Raw genomic sequence first — 26,588 nt, forward strand, 5'->3', positions numbered from 1 at the left:
TATTTGTTTGTAAAAAATATGTTCAAACATTGGCTTTGGCACCTGAATTACATCTCGGGCAAGTGCCAAAACAAATGAAGTCAACCGTAATTCTTTTCTTGAATGTTTTAGTTGCTCTCCAAGTTCTTTATGGTTACCAATATATTTAATCTGTGTGCAGTTAAATATTTTGTTCAAAAGATTGTTTAAATTAGGTGTAATTCTACTCAATGAGACATTTACATTTGAAAAGAAGAAGAATGAAATGTATCTTAGCACAGCCTTGTTTGTCGTGAAATGAGGCAATCCTGGTTTTTGCACTTACAGAAAGTGATGACTGAAGGTTCGTACTGCACAAATTTGAGCATGATTATATTGATGTTTTTGATGCATATTGTCACATCAGTTTATTAGTGTGGGGGGGACAAATGTATACTGAACACAGGCAGGAGATTGGTGCGTTATCCATTGTTCTTGCACCCTCAGTATTTGATGTATTATTTTAAGCGTGTTTAAATTTAAAATAATTTTTTTTTTTTTTTATAATATATATATATATATATATATATATATATATATATATATATATATATATATATATATATATATATATATATATATATATATATATATATATATATATATATGTAATTTCTACCACTGCAACTGTTGTGGAAAAAGCCAGAGACAGACGTAGAAATGTCAAATGTGTTTCTAATGTTATGTCCAGCGCTAAAATGACATCACTCCTTGGTTCCACCACAAAGGGACGTTTAGTGGAACGCGTCTTGAAAGTGTCTTCAATGAAGCACAACCCAGGAGTCACCTGCCGACGCGTCAGCGCCTGGCCGACCAATCTTGGCGCGCCTCCTCTGCGTCCGTGCGTGCGTGCGTCTTTTTGGACGTGGTCCCTCCTGCTTGTGCTGTCTGCGCACACCGCGCGCGCGCTCCTGTTCGCTGCCTCCCTGCGAACGCGCGGCTCAGAGATCTGGCAGAAGGTGTCCAGCCTCTCCTCATCCTCTTCGGACCGCGTCAGTGGACTTGGACCACGGTTCCCTGTCCAACCTGGCTTGACTTGTTTTGGATTGTGGCTCCCCCAGTCCCGTTTTGTGCGCAGCTGGCAATGTTTGAAAGGTAAGTGGATGGAAATGAGAAAAGTTACGTTATGTGCCATGAAGTTGCAAAAATAGCTGGACAAATGATGCTGAATGCTGTTATTATTATTATTTATTTATTTTTAAGTTTGGCAAACTGGTGATGTCACCCTGTACCCAATAGGGTATATTATTATTATCGAAATGATTTGTATTAATAAGAACAAGGGGATGACTAGTATAAATATCCCTACATAGACATGCTGTCTTTGTCTTGTTTGTTTGTGATGCCCGTACATGGCCACACACGCTTGTTGCGGGATTGATGTAGCTTCTTTCCTTGCAAGCGACCCTGGGGTTGTTGTACCTTGTAGCATGGTGTGTGATAATTGTGACGACGACGATGATGATTATGATGATGATGATGGTAGTGAAGAAGAGCAGAGGCAATGGCGTCCCTGTGTGCTAATCTTTGCCCCTGACCATGGTTCTCAACAACAATCTGTTTATTCATTCTACAAAAGTACTGACAATACAACTCCAAAATGTCGAAGATGTCATTTAGATCAGTGTTTCTTAAACCTATTACACCGAGTGCCACTTAAAATGATATATAGTGCCACCAGCATGACCAGCATGAAATAAATTACAGTAGTGTAGTAGGCCCAAGTGTTGACTAAAGCAAGAAAAAGGCTTTATTCCAATCAAAAGTTTATTTAATGTTAATGTATAACATTAAACACACTTTGGACATTAACTGACCTTACATTTTAGGAAAAAAAAAACTCTACTTCCATAATGATTAGATTACAGTAGAAAATACAGTTCATAATCTAAACACACGGTTTGACTCTGTAATTCTTTGCGCACCACTAGAGGGAGCCTGCGTATCACTTTGAGAATCAACAGATCATTGGCAGAAAATGAAAACTGGTCAAAATCCCCCAAAAACTTAATTTAGCCAGAGCTCTCCAGTACTTCAGTACATTTAGAAGGTGTGGGGAACGAGTATTTGTGCATATATGTGTGTGTGTGTGTGCGTGCTTGTGTGTCTGGTCTGTTGGAGGTGGTGCAGGAATGTGTTTATTTGGACTTTCACGCTGCAGTCTGTGCTCCGAAGGACGAGAAGGCAAACAGGGTGTTCTGGACTTGATAGATGCTTCTTGTTGCACTTTCCTACACCTCCCTATTGATCTTCTTGTTGATGTTCCCCCTCCCAAATGCGGCTGTTGCTGGGTGGGGGCTACAAAGCAGGCCCGTGACTTAAAAAAAGGAAGCATCCTTAAATAATGTTGCTGTCTTGATTTTAGTCACAAATGTGTGTGTGTGTGTGTGTCGTCTTCGTGGCGACATGTTGAATTGTTCTTACTGCCATCTAGTGGAAGAGCTTTTACCCTGTCACTATACATCACTAGCATAGATTGAGGATTTGCAATTTGTAATGATGTCGTTTTCTGAACAATTTGAGGTTGAGTGTCGTGACGCACAGACTTGACTTGTCGGCTTGACTGTTGGTCGCCATTTCTGCCATATGTGAGCGTTTAGTGTTGAGTTATGCCTGCCCCGGGCAGAAAACATGCTTACGTTGCCTGTTTATTGAGCAATTGCTCATCATTTTACGGTGAACACAAGGCTTGCCGCTTTATCGGTTGGAGAAATGTGTTTGGAGGAGACGAACAGTCTTGTGTTTTTTTTTCACATTGATTTTGACGTTGATTTTGTTATATTTGCATATTTGATTAAAAAAAATAAATGGATTGATTCCAAATACGAGTCGCTTGCTTGATGACGGAACGACTTCAACTTGTCAGTCAAGTAAATCCTCTCTGGCGTCACGATGCTGTGCTGTTTGTAATCTTATTCAAATGAGGAGAGAATATAATTAGTGTGCTAATGACATGTAGGTGGTGCTTCCCACTAATTTGACACTTGCAAATTGTCGCTTAGCTCAAAGCTAATTACAGCCGATTGATTTTTTTTTTTGGGGGGGGGAGTAAGTAAAGAGATTTTAGCTGTGATGTTACGCGTACATCTCATTGTCTCGGTTGCTGTCTTTAGCTGCTGTGCACCCCCCGCCGTCCATCATGGCCACACGGGCAGCGCCTGGCACCACCGGAGCACTTTTCCCGTCTAGAGCGGTAGGAGCCACTGATTGCTATTTTACAGGAGTCAGCTGGTCAAACAGACGGGCTGACATCCCCCATTGGGTTTCATTAGAGCCGGTCTTGATGTTCAAGGTCTTCTAATCCACTTTCGCAGGCTCGCAGACCGCGGTGGGGTGAGTTGCGGCGGCTATCTTTAGACGGCGCAGAAGCGAGCATGAGCCTTTGGCTTCCATAATTAAAACAATGGCATGAAACCACCGAAGCCGTCCTTTAAATGTCTTCGGTGAAAGAGGCCGGCCGACATCTGCTGATCCATGCTAATGATGACTTTTAAGCCGGCTAGAGCAGCGGCACTCACTCTTACTCCCTTGTGGCGGCAGAACTTAATTCCTATTTTGTACTGCCTCCCATTTATTTGGGGTGTAATTTCATTGTCAACCACTAGATGATGACATACTATTTAGTTTGACATTAATCTTCATGAAAGTGGAGGGTTTAAAACAGGAAGTAGCATATTTTAGCTCATTGTGAGTTTTTTTAATCATATTTATAGATTGTGGATTTCACTTCGACTAGAATTTCAGTGAGGGAGCTCCCGAAGATTCAAGCAATTCTTGATTTTCTGTTTAATTCAGACCATTTGTATAACAGCAATTAAAAAGTTCCCATGATGTGCGCCCTTTAAGTTCTGCAAGTATCCCTATTGCAGCGAGTATATTTTCTATGACCATTATTTTGGACACAGCACAGATGGTGTTATTAATATCCAACACAAATATCTGCATGTTGACATTGCAAATGCTAACTGTTGTCACGAGGAAACTTTTTTTTTTTAAATTGAAAACAAATCATGTGTGCCACCCTGACAGTGAGTTTATGTGACCTTTATTGAGCTGTCACGCGCACGGCAGCAATAAGGCGTTCGCTTTCAGGACGTTAACGGTGTCACTCTGTGTTTGTCTTGTGATATTGCGTATGTTGGCTACACAACGACTCATGCATCACTGCGCCAGGTAACACAAGCGTGTAAGTGTGGGCCGGAGTGCAAAGGTCAGGTCACAGCCAAGGACAAGCGAGGGAGACATTTCTGGCCTTCAAAAAAAAACAACATTAAATGTTTGGAACTTTTGTTGACTCACAAAACGCAACATCTTCAATTGACCATATGGCCACAAAACTCGATAGTGTTTCTGTTGACGTGGAAAAAAATGAGCTGAAAAACTAAAACAAAATGGAAGCGTGCAGACTATTTGACAGGTGGAAGAGAAAGCCTGCAGGGCCGCCACTTACGCCATCCTAAAATGCTGCATGCATGACGAAGCTTCAAACGCTTTTTCTTTTTCTTTCCTGTGGTCTTTTCTCCCTTCCCTGACTGCAGACAATTCCGATTCCTCTCAAATATGCGAGTGCTCTGTGATGGATTTTCTCTGCACCTCGCGAAGAAATAACAAATCAGCCTCGTTTTGTAAATAACAAATGTCAAGTCTGTCAGATAGGGATCAATTTAAGTGATGGGAGCAAGTTTTTGTCTTGTTTAGGATTGAGGAGTGTGTTGTCTTCTCACGGTATTGATTATATATTTGTCAACACCACAAAACCCTTTTTTTTTTTTTTTTTTTTTTAATTACACCACACGTCCTGCCTCATCATTTAATCTGGGCTTTCCCGCCAGTGACAGCTGAGCGCTTTCTTTAAAGGTTGCGTGAGGAAAGTGGCACAGTGCCTGCGAACATCATTTCATGACTTGATAAACATGACAGATGGAAGGAGCTCGTGTGGGCAATCAAAAAAAGCCATATAGTAGCCCAAAACAAATCTGTTTCTTAAACTGCTTTAATTTCTGCCTAATTGAATTAGCTCAAAAACACAATTTTGGAGCAAGAGCTTACTTGTTGCCTCCTTTGTAGTGCACTCTCAGGCCAACTCCTTGGCCACGCTGATACTGAGGTGGAATTTTTGAAAGATTTTGAAATCCGTCAAAACTTCTTCTCCCATCGATGAGAATGTTTTTTTGGGGAAATAACGTCGTGAATTGATGAAAAATGCCTTTTTTGCGTTAGCGTCCAGGTATCAGCAGAGTGACGATTCCCTTTTGCTTGTACTCGTTTTAATAATTCTACAATATTATTAATGAATATTAGGCACGCAGTTAAGAAAAAATTTGCACTTCTCTTTTTTGACTTTCCGAATATCCTCATAATTACATCAGCAGAAACTCGCAGAATCTTGCGGGTAAAACAATGCAGAGTACAATGAGCACTCGCTCCTAATGAAATCACACAGAGACTTTATAAATCACAATTTACAAGTGAACAAGCCACTTGACAAGAGACCAGTGGAGACCTCATCAGGTTGTTTGCTGTCATCTACGATTGACACTGCAACTGAATTAATTTTTTTCTCCATTGAAAGCAATCCCATTTGTCAGCTCGTATTCTACTTTGGTCAAATGCTCTCGTTTCTTTTCCTCCGCTCATCTGCATTCTCCAAATGCAAGGTTCTGCAGCGGCCTTGAATACAGCACTCATCTCGTGTTATCTCCATCAAATATTTTAGCGGGAGTGCGACGTGTGTGTGTGTGTCTGTGAAGGCTTTTCAAGAGAAGCAATCTGCCTCCAGTCATGCCGCAGATTCTACTAAGACGGGGAGCAGGTTACGCTGCCTAATGACGTCTGTCAAAGGGAATGTTCGACTCGTGCGCGTGTTGAGTCATCAGACGTATAAACACAAGATTGCTTCTCGCGATCCTCAGGCGATCTCATTTCACACTCTCGGTGTTAGTCATCAAATTGATGCGGAAGGCCGGGAAGAGAACGGCGATGGTTTCGAGGCCCAATCATCGGCTTTTGCCGAATCATGAAAAGAAGCTCAAACTGGTCCTGATTATCGCTCAAGATGAGGTGGCAGCGACGGCGGGAACCAACCACACTGCTGGTTTCGTCAAGTCATCACCATCTTCCATTGAACAATCGATTGAAAAAGATCAATGACAGACTGTCCAATGTGGCTTTGCTTCGCCCATTTTGGCACGTTGACATTTTGGCCGTCTCGCAAGCGATGGGAGTCGCTTTGCACGCCGTGCCGCTGCCAGCTGTGTGCGTGATAAGATTTCGGAAAGAACTGCCATGTGACACAGCAGCTTCACTCCAGGCGACAGCTTGAGAGTTTGGGACGTGTTTGGAAATTCTGCACCTGTGGTCCTTTTTTACAGATTGCATGACTGACTCCTAGCGCCACCTGAATGGTCAAATCAATTTTTGGCAGAAAGCTTCACATAGGCCCGCGCCAATATTAGACTCCGACTGAATGGTAAGCATCAGTAAAAGTATCAAGGTATTAAAATTACAGCTCTAAAATGTCCTTAAAAAAATATTTGGGTCAACGAAAAAGCTTTTTTTCCCCCCGATTGGTGACAAGCTATTCAATTTTAAACAAAAGTAAGTAAGGAACCAGTAAGCCAGGAATATTGATTTTTTTCCTCATCAGTGGTTCCCACAATCAATTGAAGTCAAAAAAAACAATCGTGATAATTAGGGCAGAGTATCTTTGTAAAGCTGGCAATACGATACAAGAATAGTTTATGTTGAGCACATACATCTACTCAACCAAGTAGAAATGTGCATTCATCAATTTATTGAAGGAAAAAAAATAACTTTAATCATTCAGGTGCTTCCTTCTCACGCGAGTCATTGGCGAAGCTGCGCCCCCTTGTGTCAGGGAGGAGTGTTGATACGCGTCCTCTTTTTTTGAGGAGGTTGCAGCGTAAACCCTCATGGCTTTTTTTTTGGGATCACTTCTAAGATTGTGTGTAAAAGCAAATGACATAAATCTGATCTCAATCAAACCAGGATGGACAAGCGCAACATCCTCCATTAGCAAAGTGGCCTGCAAGAAGCCGACAGCTGGGCTGGTTTTGGTGCTGCAGACAAGACACAAAGTCCAGCATAAAGTGACTTGGCGTGACTGCATCCTGAAGTTTTTTTGGCAGGCTTGTGTTGGCATAAAAAAAAGAATCGCAATGTGTTATTGGCTCGCTCTCTGATGTCTTTTCTCTGAAATGTTACCACGGCCCAAGCTGGACATATTTATTGCATATACAGGCAATCGGCTGGAGTTTTTCTGCATCAATATTTCAGACCGCCAAGTAATATCAACATGAAATGGCAGCGGCCTAATTTATGAACCCCGACACACTCTTAAAGAAGCTTTCAGTATGCGAGCGCTGCCAAGCTGACCATGTTGAGGACACTCGGCCCTTGTTCCAATCAAAATTTCAATCCGCTGCATCGCAAAATTGATCCGCTGTGTCCAGCCAACACGAACATCAGATATCAATCCCCTTTGTACTTGTTGTTTTAACTCATAATAACGACTGAGGGGTTTGTCCAGATGAGTCCGTTAAGCAGTTGAAAAAGATCATATGAAGAGTTTGTCTTCCCTTTAATCCTATCACATCACAGTTCTGCATCTAATCCCGTTGAGAGAAACCTTGTGACGCGCCGTCCGCTTCGGGTTTTGTTATGCGGGCTTAGCTATGAGCACGTAAGGTGACCTGGCTGGCGAGTCAATAAACCGATTCACTTCTCTGGAGAGTCAACGGAAGCGAGGCGTACGTTTACCTTGTTTGCCCGCTGTCCCTTTTTTGATAGTGGCCAACGTGAGAGCTTGCTTGCTTTCACTAGATCATAATGTGTGGCCTATGTGGTGGAGGTTATTGACACACTCCACAAGCCAGTGTTTGACTTCCTTTTTAATTCCCACCCAGTTACTTATTCAAGTCTTTGTTTAGTAAGCTTCACTTGTTGGTGCGAATCGGGCGTGTACACATTTTCTATGGCCGAAGCTTTGACAAAATCCCAAATTCACTAAAGTGGTGGGCGTGTCCTATGAGTAAATCCACAAAAATTACAAGCCCTATCAAGTCAGCCATTTTTATTTCAAGAAGTCATTTTGGGTTGTTTTCCTCGAGTCCTTCAAAGACAATTTTGTCTAGGGGTTTATTTTCCGACTGCTAAAAACTTACCAACACTACCTTTGCCGATGAGAGCGCGTCTGTTTATCGCCACTCACAGTTTTATTTTTAACTGTGTGAAACCAAATGAAATATTTTTGGGAGGATGATTGCACAAGGAAGTGAAAAACTCAAATTATAAATTGCGTTAAATTAATTTCTTGGGCTGCCAACCGAGAAAATATGAACCCTTAGGAAAAAATGCTTTCTCGTCACACAGAAATGAACGTTTTGTCTATTTGGCCGACTCACACAAACACCTTTGAAGGATGAAGCTGGCCTGCCAGGAGCGAGTGTGTTCTAATCGACTTATTCAATCAGGACAAAGCGTGCGGACGGATGTTACAGACGCAGCTGTTTGTTCCGAGTCCCTCGACCTCCGACAGGAAACGCAGTGTCATACCTCAACATAACCTCAGCCTTTTTTTTTTTTGTTGCTTCGTCACTTTGCCGGCAAAATGACAACTATCTCCGTTTCAGTTGAGCGTAAACATTCACCGTCGACTTACATAACTTTGTTATCATAGCGTCCTCAATTTATTGGCGACAATTCAAGCCTTAATATAATCAGGCTTTGTGAAAAACGCCGCTCGCTTGTAGATTGTTATGTAACAAAGTACAAGGAGCAGCTGCAATTATGTCACATTATTGTCCGAGCCGCCGGAGCCCAAATGCCGTTTGATTTACGTCCAGTTTTACTTTTGCATTCTTTGGAGGGCTGCGCATCTCACCTGTTCTCAGCTCTGGATTTTTTTTCGACATTTGCCGGCATGCTGGTGGGCCCTTGTTTCTTTATTTGGCTCAGACGCCGACGCTCATCGCGCTCGTCGTCTATTTTGCCTTTTGATTGATGGAGTGTGACATGCACGCTCATTCGCCTTGATTAGCTTTGTGGAGGCCTTTGTGTTTCTCAAACCCATTCGTCAGTGAGCGCCGTGACGCGACACGGCCCACGCTAACGCCGGGCTCATCCGAACCGCCAGGTGCATCGATCTGTGCGCCTGGCTCATCCATCAGAGTGACACGTGCAGATGCGAGGTCTGGAGGCGAGCCGCCCGCTCCACATCGCTTGCCCTCTTCTGCAGACATTTCTTCGTGTTTCCAAAAATCATGTGACTTGACACATGTATTTTCTTCACCTCTTGAGCCGGCGAACTAGTTGACTGCTCGACAGCGCCTCGATTAGTGTCCTCAATTGCTTCAAGGGCCCTTTCATATCATTAACTGAATTCCAAAAGGTCAATTAATCAACGCCCAATCGTACTTTGCAGCCGCTTTAATTACGTCTTTGTTTTGCCTCAAATGCTCTTGTGTCATTAAATCCAGTTTTTTTTCTCACGGCAGCAAAAGGCGGGAAAGGCAAAAGGTTGCAGCAGGGGAACGCGTGATGTAACATTTGCAAGCGTAAAACACGATCCGCCCGAAAATAGAAGCCGGGGAAGCAGGATTGCAATCTGTGACGCTCGGCTAGCTTTACAGCCCGCTAGTGATCTGTGGACACGGGAGATTAAGAGGTTTGCAGACGTCTGCCAATCTCAAAAGGACTTTTGTATTCCGACCGCCGGCCGGGAATTAGCATGCGGCAAGAAAAACATGGCTGTGATGAAATAGGCATGTTCTTCATGAGATGCGACTCTGCACTTTTACTATGTGCATTAATTATAGCTTTTGCCTGGATCATGACTTTGCTGTTGCTCCGTTAGATGCCGGGAATCTTGTGGACCCTTCATAGGGGGATATCCATCCATCCAACCATCCATCCATCCATCCATCCATCCATCCATCCATCCATCCATCCATCCATCCATCCATCCATCCATCCATCCATCCATCCATCCATCCATCCATCCATCCATCCATCCATCCATCCATCCATCCATCCATCCATCCATCCATCCATCTCCGCTTGATCCCTACTTGGAGATATGAAGCTGTCTGCTGTAAAGTGGGGCCTTGGAGACCCCCCGCCATGACCATCTGTCCGTGGGTGAAAAAGTACCTTTAAAAGTCCAAATGGAAGCGTGTGTAAAGCTGCAGGCCATACCTCACATTTAGAATGGACGACCGGGGAGCTTCTTTCTGTCAGTTGGCGTTTTCATTTCCCGCAAACCTGAACATGGCAGTTGAGAACAAAATGATGTGTTTTTTATTTTTAAATGTGATTTTTTTTTTTTTTTAGTCATCTGAGAAAAATAGGTATTGACCGTGTCAAATCCATTTCCCGACTGTGTGGCCACAATGGACGTCATGAATTATTCATTGGCTGTTGCTGTTACTCGCAGCAGAATTAAGACTCCATCCAAAGACTTGCCCGAGCAGAAGCTTTTCTGTGTTTAATTCACTCGCAACCGCAAACAAATAAGAGACGCCAGGCGGGTTTCTAATCAGGACAAGCTCGCTGGTGCATGGTTTTGTGCTTTTACTGACTAAACATTTGACAATATTCCATCGCCCTTTTTTTTTCATTTTTCTTCCGTGCAAGCTTTCAGCACATAATCGTGCGAAGCAGCGGTCAGTGACAACAATGCAACACAACAACATGACACGCTGCTTTTGTATCACGGCTCGTGTCGTGTTACAGCGCGGTTGACGGCCACTCTTAGGAGAAAGGTCAAACTTCAGTGTGACGGCAAAACAAGAGCATCTTTCATGCCAAGTTGGGAAGAGAAAGGGCACGTCTGGCCGCACAGACATTTAGACTACAACTTCGTATTGATTTTTAAAGCTTATTTATTTTACAGGAGTGTTTACGGCAACTCCAAGTAATTTCTTGATAGAGTTCAGAGGAAAAGCACAAAATTGGGAGTACGCTTCTGACATGACACCGTCGACGCTGTGATGAAAACGGATTAGAATTAGAATGGCATGTTATGCGTGTTCGTAGCAGTCCTTGCTAACATCCAAACAGATATAGTAAGAACTTTATTTGCTGAAAATTCCAAGGTGTCTGTGATGTGTTTTTATCAAGTGCCCTCAAGGAATCCGAATTCTAGGACACCACGCATCCAATTTCTTGTGGGGCCGATCCCGTCCCATTCGAGTGAGCAACAGTATCCTGCGGCCCACAAACTTCGAGTCCAGCTTTTGTCAACAAGTGCAAAAGTGCTCGTTCAAAAGTCCATTTTACGCAACGATCCTCCAAAAGACAGCCATTTTATATGTATTTATCTCACTCCAAAGTAGCCTTGATGACCTATTGGACTTGGCATTAGGGACACAGTGAGTGTTTTTCCATTTGTCCTTATTGTCGTCTGAATTTATTACATTGTAGCGTGAGACATTTAGCTTCTTGTTTATCATTCAAATCGTTGTTGGCATGTCTCACACAACGTTACTGTGCAAATACAAAAACATGTCCATGTTTCAGGTGGTCGGTTTGCTTGCTTTTAAATATTTCTAAAATACATATTATTTTGTAGTGGTTGATAGCCCTCATATATTGTAGATCTTTTTTCACTGATGTGAGTTTATCGAGTGCATGTGGGGTTCGATATCTTGTTTGTTTTACTGTAGCCTACTGTGAGTCGCTTACTTAATGACCGCCACTCCAAAGCGTGCTGTAGGAACGTCTGCTTCCCCAGGACGCAAAAGGCCAATTATTTTTTTGTAGAAAAAAATGTATTGAAATAGAAAAGAATAAAAATAAATATTCTTTGGATTGAATCATAGTGGCAGCATTGGTTTCTGAGTTTGTTTTGTCTTTGCTATTTATTAGCCTAACAGGAACCTCATGAAGGAGATTTCATTCAACTCGATTGTGTGTGTGCGTGCGTGTGTGTGTGTGTGTCTCAGGCTCAGCTGTTCATTTGTGCCGGCATGGCTGCAGTAATGGGGAATAAGACCTCAGCTGTTTGAAGCAGGTTTTGCCTGAAAAAGTCAAGACTCCTGGCTTAATGTTGCTGTCTATATTGGACAGGTCCAGAATGCATCACCCCCCAGAAAAGATTAGACACTAGTCCCCTCTGGAAAGTCCTCAATATGAGGATGCTTGTCGAGTTTTATACACAACCCTTTTATGTGTTTGTGGTTATGTTTATTGCTTAACAAATAGAGCATCTTTCGTGTGAACTGGAACAGAAATTGTGCGCCCCCAGATTCTTTCCCAGGGTTCAGCATCAGTGACATTTGACCATCCAAATGGTGTTCTGGAAGAATGCCCATAAAGGCTCAGATTGTAGAGAGATGAGCAAGCAAGCAAGCTCAAGTTTTGTTGTGCCTGCGTGCGGCCGTTTGCACGAAAAGAAGTGTCAACGTTGGCTGCTCAAAAGATGCTCTGCAATTTAGGCCAGCATCGTTTTGCCTTGGGCAGTCCGCCATGTCTGTGTCGACTCTCACCACAACTGGAACAACACTCATGGTTCTTGTACCAAAGCTACCTGGATCCCCAGAAGATATTGATAACTCTGACTTGTCTTATTGTCCCCCCCAGTTTCTCCCATGGTAAATATATTTAAAAAAAATAAATAATAATCACTTTCAGGATCAGACTGGCGCAACATTGTTAAATGTCACACGATTTTAAAAAAAGTTTTAAACTAGAACATAAAGTTAGTCACTTGCTGTCTATAGTTTTTCGGGCGTTTGTTTCTTAGCTGACAAGCCACTATTGGCCAAAACAGCTAAAAGCTAGCTCAAGTTAGTTGGCTAGATTATTGTTAGCCACCTAATTGTAATTTAGGTAGCTAGAAAGCTAATTATATTGTTAGCTTAGTAAATATGTAGACGTAACTGTGTAGCTAATGATTTGGCTGACTAGTTTATGAGTTGTTTATCTAGCTAGTTAATTAGTTATCTAATTAAATGTCTACACGTTTTGCTGCTGCTCTATTTTTCACAAGATACTGTTGTTATAATTATAAAAGACCAAATTAGAAGCAATCACAGATACTGTTAGTGCTTTGTTTATTTTCTGAATGTGCATCTCCAGTGGTAGTGAGAACAATCCAGGATAATTGGTCTGGCCTCAGTGTGGCTCTGCCAGTCAGGTTTTTTCATTTTCGTGAGTGTTAGAAGCTCATGTTCATGTATCCACATCATTTGTGGACAAGGTCGCTTTTAATTGCGTTGGAGTCGCCAGGGGACAAGGAGCTTATTTGCACACGATGACACATTAAGACCGAGAATTAACTTCCTGTTTATTCACGAGAGCAGCTCTCATCCTTGAAACCTCTTTATAGCGCTCCTGCTTGTCCCATTTGTTTCTCCCACCGCAGATCGCACCTCGGCGCCGCACGCCTCCTCTTAGGCTGTCCACTCACTTTCTGAGCGCCACTAATTGAGTTTTTGGACAGCTCGGCTCGGTCTCCTTTGCTCTGCCCGAGATGAAAGATATTGGGCGTTAAGGCATCAAAGGGGGCCGCGGTCCCAATCCTGACCCCGCTCGCTCCCTCACTCAGCTCGCCGCGATTAGAATCGGGCTGGCACGCTGGGGTCGTGGTGTTACCCAGAGGTTAATGATGTGAAGAGGAGAGTGCTGTCATTTAGTTCAAATTTCTAATTCAAAATGCTTTGCACTTTTCTGTATTTTCGGAGCACGTTCATCTGACTGCAGCGCAGGCATCCACTGACGCTAAACAATCTGCCTTGACAACAAAGAGGCTGCAGACGTGATGAGGGCACACATTTGCCTCCAAAAACGGAGTGTGAAGCATCCCGGCGTGTCGAGAACATTCCGGAGATCCTTTCACTACGCTTCTGCTCCTTCCTTTTCATCTTTGGCTCTTGCTGTGAGAGCATCACGGCAACAAAGTCTTTGGCTACACAGGTTTTTCACTTTATTAGCTACACCTGATCCCATTTTACCTACTTACCTGGGAGACGCAGATTTATTTTCAAAACGTTGCCGTGGTACTCATGCTTCCGCCCACGTCTCCAAAACAAGGCTTCAAATTGGCCACGGGTGTAGATTAGATTTTGTGCGTATGGTCTGTGTGCTTGACAGTCATCACTCCTGGCTTTTATTTTATTTTTCCCAAGTGTAGATGGAGCGTGAGGTCAGCAAGTATTTTGAAACTTAACGAGCCATTTATTGCCCGGCCAATCGCGACCCGCCTCGGCGTGCATGTGTTCGCTTCAAGGATCATTGCTATCAAAACTACTGGAAAAGCACCTCGGGATTTTCATGCCACTATATTTGAACCCGCACACACATTGTGAACCGAAAGGTCAAAGCCGCTCACCGATGACACAACATATTATGAACACGTGTGCAATGACAGTCAACACACAGCTGAATCAAATGCAAATTGCACAGATGACTTTCACCATGAAATATTTTTAGCATGGTTGTTTCTATCGGTTATTCTATCTGTTGATTGATTATTATTATTATTATTATTGTCATTATCTATCCATCCATCCATATTGTTGTCATCCTATTATTAATAATAACAATTTTGGATTGAACGCTTTGTGAAAAATTTACCTCAAGCTTGTTCGGAGGCAATTGAATTGTTTTATGTCCCACAATCGCACGGTTGCGTGTTACCCTTTGCGGAAAACAAACGTTGCTCCCACTTGCGCAAACACTCTTGCTGCTTTTATTGCTTCTTTAGTGAGTGCTTAATCAAACGTTGTATTTTGAGATTGGCGCCTTTCTAATCTGCCTGCCTGTCTGCCTCATGCCTTTGTTTTATTCTTATATTCCCCCTCGTCTTTTTGCGACTGCGGGCTCATCTTTTGGAGCTCTGTTCTTCTGCTTTTTCAAAGTAGAACAAGGCAAAAAGGCGTGCAGAGAGAAAGTGAAATGTGCTGCTTGTGATATGCCAGAAAGTTATCTTTCAAATTTTTTTTATATGCCCTCATAAATAATTCTGAAGCCGGATTGTCCCGCTAGGAGAGTTGGCTGCAGCGTCCATTAATACCCGCGGAGCTTGTCACTTGCATCTTTCAATGTCACCAACAGTCTTCGCATTTGTTCAATCGGGCTAAGGAAGTTACATTTGTAGTGTTAAGCTCATTCGGTCGCGTTGACGCGACTACACTCTCGATGGTTGCTCAGCACAGAAGGGGTTATCAAATGCAATTTCAAAAATAAATCAGAAGAGCATTTAGTGAATTTTTCAAGATGAGACGAAGGTGGGCACTAAGGAGGAGGGATGATGGCAGGCGCCGCTGGGGTGACTGAAGCAAGCCGTGAGCCTGCTTTAATATGCACCACGTCAGCAAGTTTGCATTTTTCACACCCGCCTGTTGCATAATACATGCAGAGGTGCCGGTCCTCCAAAGTCCTTCAGGAGCTGCGAGGCCGCACCCAAAAGCACAATTCAACTATTTCAAACGTCTGCAACAAAATGTGCTCAACAATTGATGACAACTTTAACGAATTAGCTATTGTTGGACTAGATGGTTAAAACCAATTGTTTTGTTTAATTGAAGCTGCATCATTTGTAGCGCATATCTTTACTAAAGACAAAATATTTTTTATCTTGTAAGTAATTTGCTCCAAGACCGAGTAGTGTCATGTAATGACGTGACCTTTCTTCTTCACATGTACAGTAGTTATTTCTATTTCTGAATGCTAATGAGCACGCGTACACCATCTGGAAGGCTCCCCAGGTAATTGCCGTTCACCAGCCATCTGGGAATTCGGCACAAAACGGTCAAGACGGCAAAAATACTTCATGTTGTTAATGGAAGGTTTGTGAGCTTGAAACGTGATGGGAGGAGGTGAAGTGGACTACGGTTGGAATAATTAAACATGCTTGGGTGCCAACATGGTAAATGTCAGGCTTTTGCCTACCCGATGATGAATGTTTGCTTCATTGACCTTTTGTGGCTCAATTTGTAGTATGAAAATGAGACGCTCGCGCTCACTTGTTAGAGTGGCCTCAATGTGTTGGTCATATTGATATATATATATGTATATAAAAAATATAAAACATTATGATGAGGTGGAACCTCCCATTGACTTAACGAGCTGTCTTTGGGCGCGCTTGCGTCGTTCCACCGCCTCGGGCTCCATCCAGCAGTGCGCAAGATGAGACGGAGACTATATAAGGCATGAAGACTTTGCCAGATGTAAAGACATGCCATTCTTTCCTTTGACACATTTTATCCAGCCTGGAGCGCTCCTTGCTGCACCCAAGAACAACCTTGATTAAATCACGTTGCATAAATAAAGGTGAGGGTTGAGGTGCAACCGGAGCTGTAGTGCGACTTCATCCTCAGGACACTATGTGACTTTTTAAAAAAAAAATTTTAGAGGGCTGTTGATGCATTTCCAAATTTAGTCACTGAATCCTTTTATGTTCTCTTTGTTTCCTCTGCTTTCCCCATTCCCTCCCTGCCACACAGACGCCATGATCTGCCGCCAGGATCATCTTGCCCCCCCGGCAGGGAACGGTGACACTGACAGGCATCTGGCTGAAAGGTGACCTCTAGACACTTTGCCTCCCCAAAATGTTTGGTAAGTTGAGCCTGTTTTGAGTCTCCATTGTCACCGCAATGACGTAATGTGAAGTAGCAACGTTTGTGCTTAAAGATCCAAATTATGGCCAAAGCACATTTGCAGACCAAATTCCCAGCCAACTTAGCTCCTATCAAACATTGGAAAATGGTGAAACATAAAACAATAGATTTTAAATACTTAAACCAGTGACATTAATAAGGACCCAACCCCCCCCCCCCCCAATACTTTCTATTGCTCAACGGTTTCATCTCGGAAGGAAAATAAATAGCATTTTGGTGTGTGGAAATCAAGTGATGCTTTATTTACATTCATGTATTCCGTAACTGGCTCAGCTCGAGCTTGTAGTTGCCACGGCGTCCCTGTAGGTGAAACTAACGGCGGAAAAAATGAAAGCCCTCATTTCCATTAACGGGCTTTGCAATTGAAGCGAGTCGTGTGTAAATGCCTTTGGTATGATTGGAGTTCAGCAAGATTACAACATGTCGCCCACCGCATTTTCAAATGTGTGTGTGCGTGTGTGTGTGTGTGAGTCATGCTTTACGATCAGTGGCGGAGCGTGCACTTGATTTGGTCAGGCGCTGCCAAGAGGCTGCTATTCCAAGAGATACCAACAAGCACATTTGGGCGGGCTAAGGCGGGAAGACGCCGATAAACCACCTGTGTCACTTCATCTCTCCGACCGTAATTGCCTGTCTCGAGCAATGGAGATGCTTGGTCCCATTTGGCTAAATTGACGCGACTTTAATGTTGGAGGTCCAAACGCTTTAAGTTGCCAGGTGCAAAAGTGAAATCTCTTCAAACGGAATTCTACTGTCGGAATATAAGGTGGTTCTGATTCAGCGGAATGAACTCAAAGCTAATGAAAGAGGCTTGACGTTTGAATGTTCGACTAAAGAACAATAGCTCGGTATCTGTTGTGCGGTTTCTTCTCACCTTGAGTTCTTGGTCCCAGGAGGTTTTTCTGGGGCAGGTTTGGGAACCGTGAAGGAGCGTGTCACAAGTCAAATTGGATTGTCGACTGGATTGCACGGCCCGATCGCAAAGTGTCACACATTGCTGGCCGCCTTTCGCAATTGTTTTTGACTTTCCTGTGCCCTCAGGCTTGAGAAAGTTTATTCAGTTATTATACCTCCCGGCATTATTATTATTACTTCTTTTTCATTTTCTGTAAGCCAGTTGACTTGACAAAGTCAGGTTGAAAATTAATTTCCCACACTTCTACCCAGGCACATATTAATCCAACTATGGTTTTTTTTTGCAACTGCTGGAAATTGCGAGAGGCTAATGCTTGGTTTGCGTCCGCCGGGGATCTCGCGGTTGTCGTTCAAATCTATCTCCCTTAATTCCTGCAAGACCCCAAATCCCAACGCTTCCTCCTCAGGATTTGAACACTCTATTTTTAATGCTCACTGCTCTCCGCTGGGGACTTCCCGATAAAGATTTTCAGACTCCATTTGCTCTTACAAGTAAGAAAGCCACAATTTGAAAGATTCAACCTAAACTGCCCTCAGCGCTTTTCTGAGCCTGTCAAGCGCCATCTGTGTCTTCTTCTGAATTTTTTCTCAAAATGATGCTGCAACCACAAAACAAGACTCGCAAGGCAGTCAAATTGTTGGCCTGGAGGTTGAATTCACGATGACGGCGATGACGCTACTGGCAAAACATCTTATTGTTTGGAAAATACAATCTTTGAGTGCCACAACGCTGAGTCAGCACCTGAATATGAACAAATGTTAGCTTATTTGCAAGAACATCTTCCCAAGTTGTGAATGTTCCGTGACCTGCCTTGCTCAGTGTCATTAGCAAGCGGGACCTTGTGTACGACTCTGACATGGCGTCCGCGTGATAGTACGTAACAGCTTGGAGAGCAAGGCGATGCACTTTGTGTCCTCCGGATTTGCTTTCTGCTTCTTAACTGGAGTTGAGAGCTAAGACCGCCGCAAAACAAAGCGTTTGACTCGTCAAAGCCTTTAGCAAGGCGTGAAAAAAAGAAATGGTATGGAGTGAAACGACAACACGTTGTTGCATTTAAAATTTAAGCTTCCTTTTTAGCCATCATGTGTGTCCTTCCTTCCTTCCTTCCTTCCTTCCTTCCTTCCTTCCTTCCTTCCTTCCTTCCTTGCTCCTGTCTCGACACTAACGCTTGATTCACTTCCAACTTCAGCTTCAGCTGGCTGCACAAAACTTTCCTTTCCTTTACTTTAAAGGTCTGAAGATGGCTGATTGATGATTCTGGCTTTAATTAGTATAGCCTGTTTTAGTGATGTCAGCAATTCTTTACAGGCTATGCTAATCTGTGCCAGAATCAGCAATGCAATTGCGACGGATACGCTTTTTTTTGTTCCTTTTTTCTCCAGGATGGACCTGAAGGCCTTTTTCTTGCACTTGTGTCACCCATCGGAAAAAGTTTCCAAGGGGGCATATTGTAGATAATTGACTTTTTAGTAGCTTGGATCTCTGGAGTGCCCATCAAGCAAATAAATCTTTTGTCATCTGCCTATTTCTGAAAATGTGTCTGTGAGCGAGCCTTTCTTGCACTTCTGTTATATACCAGGAGGCTAATTTACATAACGGCCCCGTTCCTTCGGCGAGTTTCTCATCCATGACCGTGATCTGGGAATCTTCCACGCCGCTTACGCTAGATGTTCACGACGCACAACTGACAAATTTGGGACGATATTTGATCAAAAGCTGCTTCACGTTGTTGTTTTCCAACTTGTCAGTCGACTGCATAGAATTTGCATCACTTTGTACAAAATCCCGTGAAATCCACCGGGGGTGACACACCGCCATCTTTCTTGTTACTCCAGATGACATTTTTTGCATTTGCGTTCCAAAATTCACCTTAACAAGACGCTCGGCCGATTCCTGGCGCCTAATGAATGCGGCGCGATGTTAGCTAGCGTGCGAGGAGGATGCGACGGCTGACAGGTGAGCTGCCTGTAAAGCAGCCCTCCGAGGGACTGGCATTCTCATTGGCCTTTGATTGGCAGGGGAGCAAATGGCAGCGGCGTCTGGAGGCCTGATAGTAAATGCCGACGCACGGACGTGCGGATAAACGCGCGCCGACTCCGCAATCCGAGTGGCCTCCCGCTTATTCCGCGGCACTTGTCCCCGCTTTGTCTGCCTCCGAGCAAGAATTTCCACCTGCTCGCTTCACTTGGATGGCAAATATTCTCCGATTAACAACCCCTGGAGGCTTGGGATAATTAGCCATTAGCTTGTATTCAGAGAAGAACTATATGCTTTCCACTCAGAGTAATCGTCTTGAGAATTTCAAGTAAAAGTTTTAAAACGTTTTGGAAATCCATGATTAGCATTTCATATACTATGTCGGTCCGTGCTTGCGATTGCATTTGGGCCAGGAGAGAAAGCCTCGAAGGGCAGCAATGCACTTTACAGTAATCCAATGATTGCATCACTTAGCCCGGCAAACATTAGCTTTAGTCCAATAAAGGTTCCTCTAAATGATCAATTCTCCCCAAGTCGGTCTCCGTGTCAGCTTATCAGTCATGTCATCAATAGAAATAATGTTCTTGGTAATTTTGTTTGCGCAACCGCCAAGGAGCACTCATAATTGGTGCAACTTGTTCTTCCAAGTGCTCGCTTAGAATATCATCAAATCTCCTGAAAGGAGAATACCTTTGCCAGGGAGCTTTTGTTTTTAATTTCCAACTGATTATGCAAAGACATATTTCAAATTCCAGGTGGGTTCCGGGCAGTTCATGCTTATAAATCAATTACAAATTCAACTTGGAGCTGATTTGTCACAGTTTTAAATCGACCCAATTTAACCCGCCTGATAAAAATGACGTGTGAAGGTGGCCCGCCAGCAGGGATGGCGAGAACGTCCGAGGTCTGCTCTCCGCAGAGCAGCCGAGCTCCTCCATTAAGCGCGCTAATTCCTCTCGTTACCTGCCTCGCTTTGCCAGAGTTGTGTTTTACGAGGGAGCAGCTGCACCAGGCGTCACCGATCTGTCGTGGTGCCTCTCCGAGCGGCGATAAGAACTTTGCTGTTTTTACAATACGGCCTCGGGCAGGAAATAAGAGAAACAAACTCGGAACGTTGCGCTTTGTTTGGAGCGGATTAAAATGAGTTAACGTGATGAGAACAGTTTTTGTGTATGCAAGAATTGTTGTTATTTTTATGACATTTACACCTGGATGTCGCTTTTTCTCTTAGTAGTTGCTTCTAAAAGTCTCTTAAGAGAATTGGCAACCGTTTAAAATGTGTAAAATTCTAATTTGTCTCCATTTTGTATGTTTGCAATCTACCCTTACAAGTATGAGGTTTGGTTTTAATTCTTCCAAGTGATTTAATGAGGCGTCACTTCTAAACATCTAATTCCTCTGCTTAATTTTGCCCCAACATTCCAGGCTGGCTGCACCTTGTCCATCAAGTGAGCTAACTGCCTGCGCCTGCATTAAAGCTCACGGCTGTCCCGTCTTCTGTCTGAGTTATTGCTTCAAGCAAAGACGCCGGCCGCTTTTTGCAATTAATGACTCTGTCAATCCGAGAGGGAAAAAAACAAAAGGTTTCTTCTTCCCGGGGGAGGCTCATCAGAGAGCCAAATGCACTTGAAGATGTTCACCAAGCGGCAAATCTGAACCTCAATTGAACCTACTGCTGCTCAGGTGTTTCACATCCAAGGTATTGCTTCACTATACTTGATTTCGTCCTAAATCACCTTATGGATGCACTTTCAAATTCGCAGCGGCCAGATGGCACCAAGATTCTTCCGTCAGCATTTTACGACGAGCAGCTTCACCGTTGATCGGCTTCTAATACTAAGGGGACGTGTTTTGGGGGTGAGGGGAGGGGGGTGTATCGGGAGGACTTACATTGACATCAATTGTGACCAGCAAGCAGTTAAGCCTTTAAATCTTCACAAGGAGCGTAACGATGTACCTTGAATCGACCTCGTGTGTATTTTCTTGAATGTTCTGACTTTGGTGAAGATCCCTTGCAATGGTCAGCGCATTAAAATAAAACATTTACTATTAAAAAAAAATAACCTGGTATTAAAATATCCCTGATGAGGCTTGTTTGAATAGCCAACCGATAGGGAAATAATATTGGAGATAATTAAATGCGCAATGAAGAAACAAAAGTGTCTTTATAGTTGAAGCCGTCCTCAACAGGTTTAAATAAGACCTCCTCACGCCTCTTCTGGATCTGAATATTTCCTGAGGTGCTCTCGTCAAAAGCAGACACAACAGACGCTCACGTTAAATGTTGATTTCAGAATCTTGTCTCCGCCGTCTTTTTATATATATTAACTTACCGTATTTTCCACACTATAAGGCGCACCTAAAAACCTCCAATTTTCTCAAAAGCCGACAGTGCACCTTATAATCAGGTGCGCCTTATATATGGACCAATGTTGAGCCACTACAGCAGGCGTGTCCAAAGTCCGGCCTGCGGGCCAAATGTATATATCTTATATATGGACAACGTTTTAAAATGGGCCATTCATTGAAGGTGCGCCTTATAATCCAGTGCGCCTTATATATGGACAAAGTTTTAAAATGGGCCATTCATTGAAGGTGCGCTTTATAATCCGGTGCGCCTTAAAGTGCGGAAAATACGGTATATGGACATTTTCAAAAATAGACCTGATCATTCAGACTCCAATTTGTAATCTGGTGATCCTTATAGTTACAAAACAAATGCTGTGAAAAGCTCGGGGTATCACAAAGCAAGTCAATCCTACTTAGCCGCGCATCGGAGCGCCTCATAGATTTTGTCTCGATTTCTCTTCTGGCCCAGATGACTTGTTTGTGTTGCTTATCTGGGCCACTGGCTCACATTCGCCAGCGACGCGTCACGCCGTGCCAACAGGCCAATCGGCGAGACGACGGAATCTCTTCTAATCCCGGGCGTCTCGGCCTCCGTGAATCAAAGTGATTATACGGCTGCACCTGCATCTTGCCGAGACAAAAGAGCTTTGGGACGACGGGGATTGCGCGGCGCCGTCAACAAAGATCGCCAAAACCCCCGCCGCAGTTTTAACTATATAATGTGAAAGTCAATGGCGGGCGGGCACGCCGCTGATAAATTAGTACTAGCGCGGATGATTCCGGGCTGAATGAAAAATACGATTCACGACGTCAAGCCATGACGATGTGTCGGGATACTGATGTGTACGCAGCTGCAGCGAGGACTGAGACGAATATTGAGTGTATTCCCAAACCATCTGCGCTTTTAATCAGGAGTCGCAGCATGTGTGGAAACACACGGTCGAAATAGCTCGTCTTGTCTTTGCTTCTCTACGGGTTTGTGTCATGGCCGCGTGCGTGCGTGAAAGGACGAAGATGACTCCAAAATACGTGAGAGGTCTGACTTCCAAGGGCTAATTTAAGATTTACGGCGATAAATGGCTCATATTTCATTCGGGCCGAGGAGTGCGGCTTTTAAAGTACTTGACTGGATTGTGGTGTCTCACCTCCCACGTCGGGAACATGATTTCACCCGTGCGTGAAATGTTATCCCAGCCTTGCTGCTCTGAAAATACATCTCCGCTTCTCAGTTTTTTTTGTTTTTTTTTTTAAATAAACTGGCCCAGAAATGAAAAACATGAGATGTTGTTAGCTCCTGTGGTGTGTTAGCACTAGCGCTCAGGCTAACGGGACGCATGGAAGTGAGCACCTAAAATTGAGTAGGGAGTCGGCCATTTTGGTTTGAAGAATGTATTTTGGATGAACACTAAGTGGTGGGGCGTGGCATCAAAGTTTCATGAACATGTCTTTGCAAAAGGGGGCGAGAGGGCTCGTCAGTCCCAACTAGTAGCTTCAATTCCCCTTTCATTACCTTTTGGCCTCTAGCACTGTTTCCAAGCACCAACTGCACTTGATGCGTCAACCAAAAAACGTGACTTCCTCAGACGAGTCCTGTCAAGGGCCACGCTTATCTTATTAATTCCGCACTCTTATGTAAATGCCGTCCTCTTTAATTGCCCGTGATTATTTTTTCGAGATGCGATGTCAGGACGATGCGGCATCATGAATCCATTATTGTTCAACCCGGGAGTCGAGCAAAAATGAATACCTACGCGGGTTAATAAGCCCATGAAAGATAAAGCGTCATTCCCCCGTTGTGCAATTAGCTCAGTAAATGACAAGCTTTTTGAATTGCTGATATTTTTCCCAGCATGACTGCAGTAAGCGTTAACATGCGCACCCTCTTCATTCTCATTCCGTTCTTGGTGACTCTGAGTGACACAGCACACAATGAATGTCAGCATTGTAATACAAAATAAATCTAAAAGGGCTCGGTGGGACGCGCGCGGTTCGATAAAGGGAGCCTCGCAGTCGTATTATTCATATTATCTCCGCCATTGTGTTTCCTGGGGAACAAAAGAAGCTCCTTTTATTGGAAAGCCGAGGCGGGGACTTCTCATAACGACAGCTTTGTTGGTTGCCCGCAAAAACCCGCTGCTTAAAAAAAGACATATTATTCCGATACCTCCACAAGGACGCTCGATTAATCATTTGGAGTTGAAAATTGGAGCCCGTAGTGAGGACGAGCTGTGCTGTGTGTAGTTGAGGCTGTCTGAACTTTTTCATACGGGGGAGGGACGGGGCGGAGCGGTGTAGTGAGGTGGAACTGTCTGTTAATTAACCGGAGAGATCCGATGATGGACACACAGGGTAGTCACGCGCCATTTAGTAGCTCAGAGTGGCGCAGCGACATCATGGCCGCTAGACTCCATTAGAGGATGTCACTTCTGTTTGTTTTAATGCGCTTCTATTTTGCCTCCTTTTCACCTCGACCTGTTTTAACCTCGCATCATTGGCTGACGGGTGCCCGCGTTGTCCTCAGCCAAACCTTTCTGTTATTATCAGTCCATTTGTTGTGCTTTTTCAGTGCTTTTTCTTGAGGGTGTCATCAGACTTTAACATCAGTTTAACTTCTCAGTGAATAATTCAGGCGTATGCAGGCAAAGGCTATCAGTGAAGGTGCTGATTTAAATTTGGGTTTCTCCGCTTTTCAGCACAACACAATGTTATCTTTGTAAAGTCAGCTTTTGTACGGTTTCGCAAGTGAGCGCCGTTTCACGCCGCCTTAAATGTGGGAAAGGGAGCATTGATTTATTTACGAAGGAATGTAAATGACTGGCTGTCACCGTTTGGTTGGCGGAAAGAAAAACGAAGAGAGGCACGTTGTCCTTTGTTGTGATTGAATTTAGCTTGTATGAAAGAAGCTAGCAGAGTTTTTTCTCTGTGAGCCTTTTCATCCGGACGGTCTGCAGTTTGCGAAAGCCTGATTATGCCTTGCGTGCAACTTGCATCATCTCCACGCCATCATCAAATTAGTTTGGGAAGAAAACTTTGTGCTGATTGCACTCCAAACTTTCTCTCCACATTTTAGTGTTAGCTTCACTATTCAAAAGTCAGTTTGTCCCTCAATGTGTAATAACCCTGATTAAGAGGGGAAAAAACACTGTCAGATGCCAGACAAATTATTTGTTATGTCCCTGACACCTGACGTGCACAGGGAATGTCATAAAACTGTTTACTGAGCAGTCAAAAGAGTCTGTCAAAGTTAATGTGAATAGATTTTTGTTAGGGGTGAAAATGAGCCACCGCATTGCTACCATTTATTTTATTTTTTTTACTCTGTATTGTGCAAAAGGCAGTAGTGCTTGTCTTTGCAATAAAACCAGGTTAATAGATGAACCCGGCTTCTATTTGAACAGGTCGCTGAGCAAAGCACAAGTGGAGCCGGCGATGCATAACAACTGCCATCTCATTTGTAAGCATACCGTTGACAATCGACTGGAAATTATTTGAAATGAAGTGTGAACGACGATTAACCCGACAGGCCCCAACGTTTCGCTCGGATTCGCTCGGCTTCGCTTCACATGGGAGAGTCGTTGACAACTCAAACTCGGAGCCGAGACAGACGGGTGTTTAGCAAGCGTCAAGCGTGTTAATAACATAAGTAAATAAAACTTGAATTTGTTTTCGGCATTTTATTTCTAAACAACTGACAAAAATGAAAAATTATTCAAACAAATTAGTATTATTACATTATTTCTGTCTTTTAGATGAGCGTGATTGAAAATGCTAATTGCCTTCCGTGTTCCGTCTTATGTCCTGATATCTCGTTTAGTCTTCTGATTGGGTCACCGGATGTTAATTAATATCCTGTTAGCTGATTCTATCTCCACCAGACACCTTTTCAGGGAATAATGTTTTTATCTAAAAGACAGCATGACAGCACAAGCATTTAAAATAGTTTCCGGATTGTGATACATCTGAAAAATCTTGGTTGCCATGGCAATGACAGTAGTCTAAACTCTTGTGGGACTGAAGCCATTCATTTTAGAACTACATTTTAGAGCTACATTTTAGAATAGTCGAGTGTGATCGGAAAATGAAAGTGAGAAACTGAAGAATAACTCAAGAACTGAGAAAAGAACTGGATTGTTTCCCTTTAGAACTGCTCAACTCCCCCAAAAATGCTAACCGCTATACGAGCTCAGCGCACGTGTTTCTTTGACGGGAAAATGATGACAAAAGTACGTTTCTAGTTTAGTAAAGCCGAGGGTGACGGCAGAATGACGACGACCGGTGTGAGATGAGTTGTCACGCTAGCGGGTAGATGATGCCGACTGAGCGGCGGAGCCATTTGCTTTATTGATATTACTCAAATTTGGAGCCCGGCGACATTAACAAGTGAATGCGATTTTCCAAATGGCGTCATTATGCCCGCAGCCGGCATTCGATGACTGCAACAACTACCTGGGAAGCTAACGCAAAAGGCGACATGGACAAAGGCGACTGAGCCCCGGGCGTCATGTTGTTGCTTCGGACTCTTTACATGAAGATAGATGAGGTGCAAGTGTACATCTACTGAGACCGACCTCTAAAACAACAACAAAACGGTGCAACAGATAAATGAGAGCAATTTTATTCATGTCGAAGCTCCCTTAAAGCTCATTTGAACAATCGTCAACTCGGCCATTACAAAGCTGCCCTTTTGT

General features: G+C 43.6%; 1 protein-coding gene across 2 annotated transcripts in view; it reads left to right on the top strand.

Annotated features, from left to right (window-relative positions):
- The first annotated feature begins 912 nt into the window (after positions 1 to 912).
- The window catches only part of chrm3a (cholinergic receptor, muscarinic 3a), a 53,570-nt gene continuing 27,894 nt past the window's right edge, over positions 913 to 26,588 (top strand). The window contains exons 1-2 of one of the 2 annotated variants that reach the window (XM_061284555.1): positions 913 to 1,113; positions 16,485 to 16,596. The gene's annotated coding sequence lies outside the window, so the exon portion shown is untranslated. Of the gene's footprint in view, positions 1,114 to 3,129; positions 3,212 to 16,484; positions 16,597 to 26,588 lie in introns of those variants that run through there. The other variant, XM_061284556.1, reaches the window with a different exon arrangement.

Source organism: Syngnathus typhle, linkage group LG8, assembly GCF_033458585.1.
Source record: "Syngnathus typhle isolate RoL2023-S1 ecotype Sweden linkage group LG8, RoL_Styp_1.0, whole genome shotgun sequence".
In the NCBI taxonomy this organism is placed as follows: Eukaryota; Metazoa; Chordata; class Actinopteri; order Syngnathiformes; family Syngnathidae; genus Syngnathus; species Syngnathus typhle.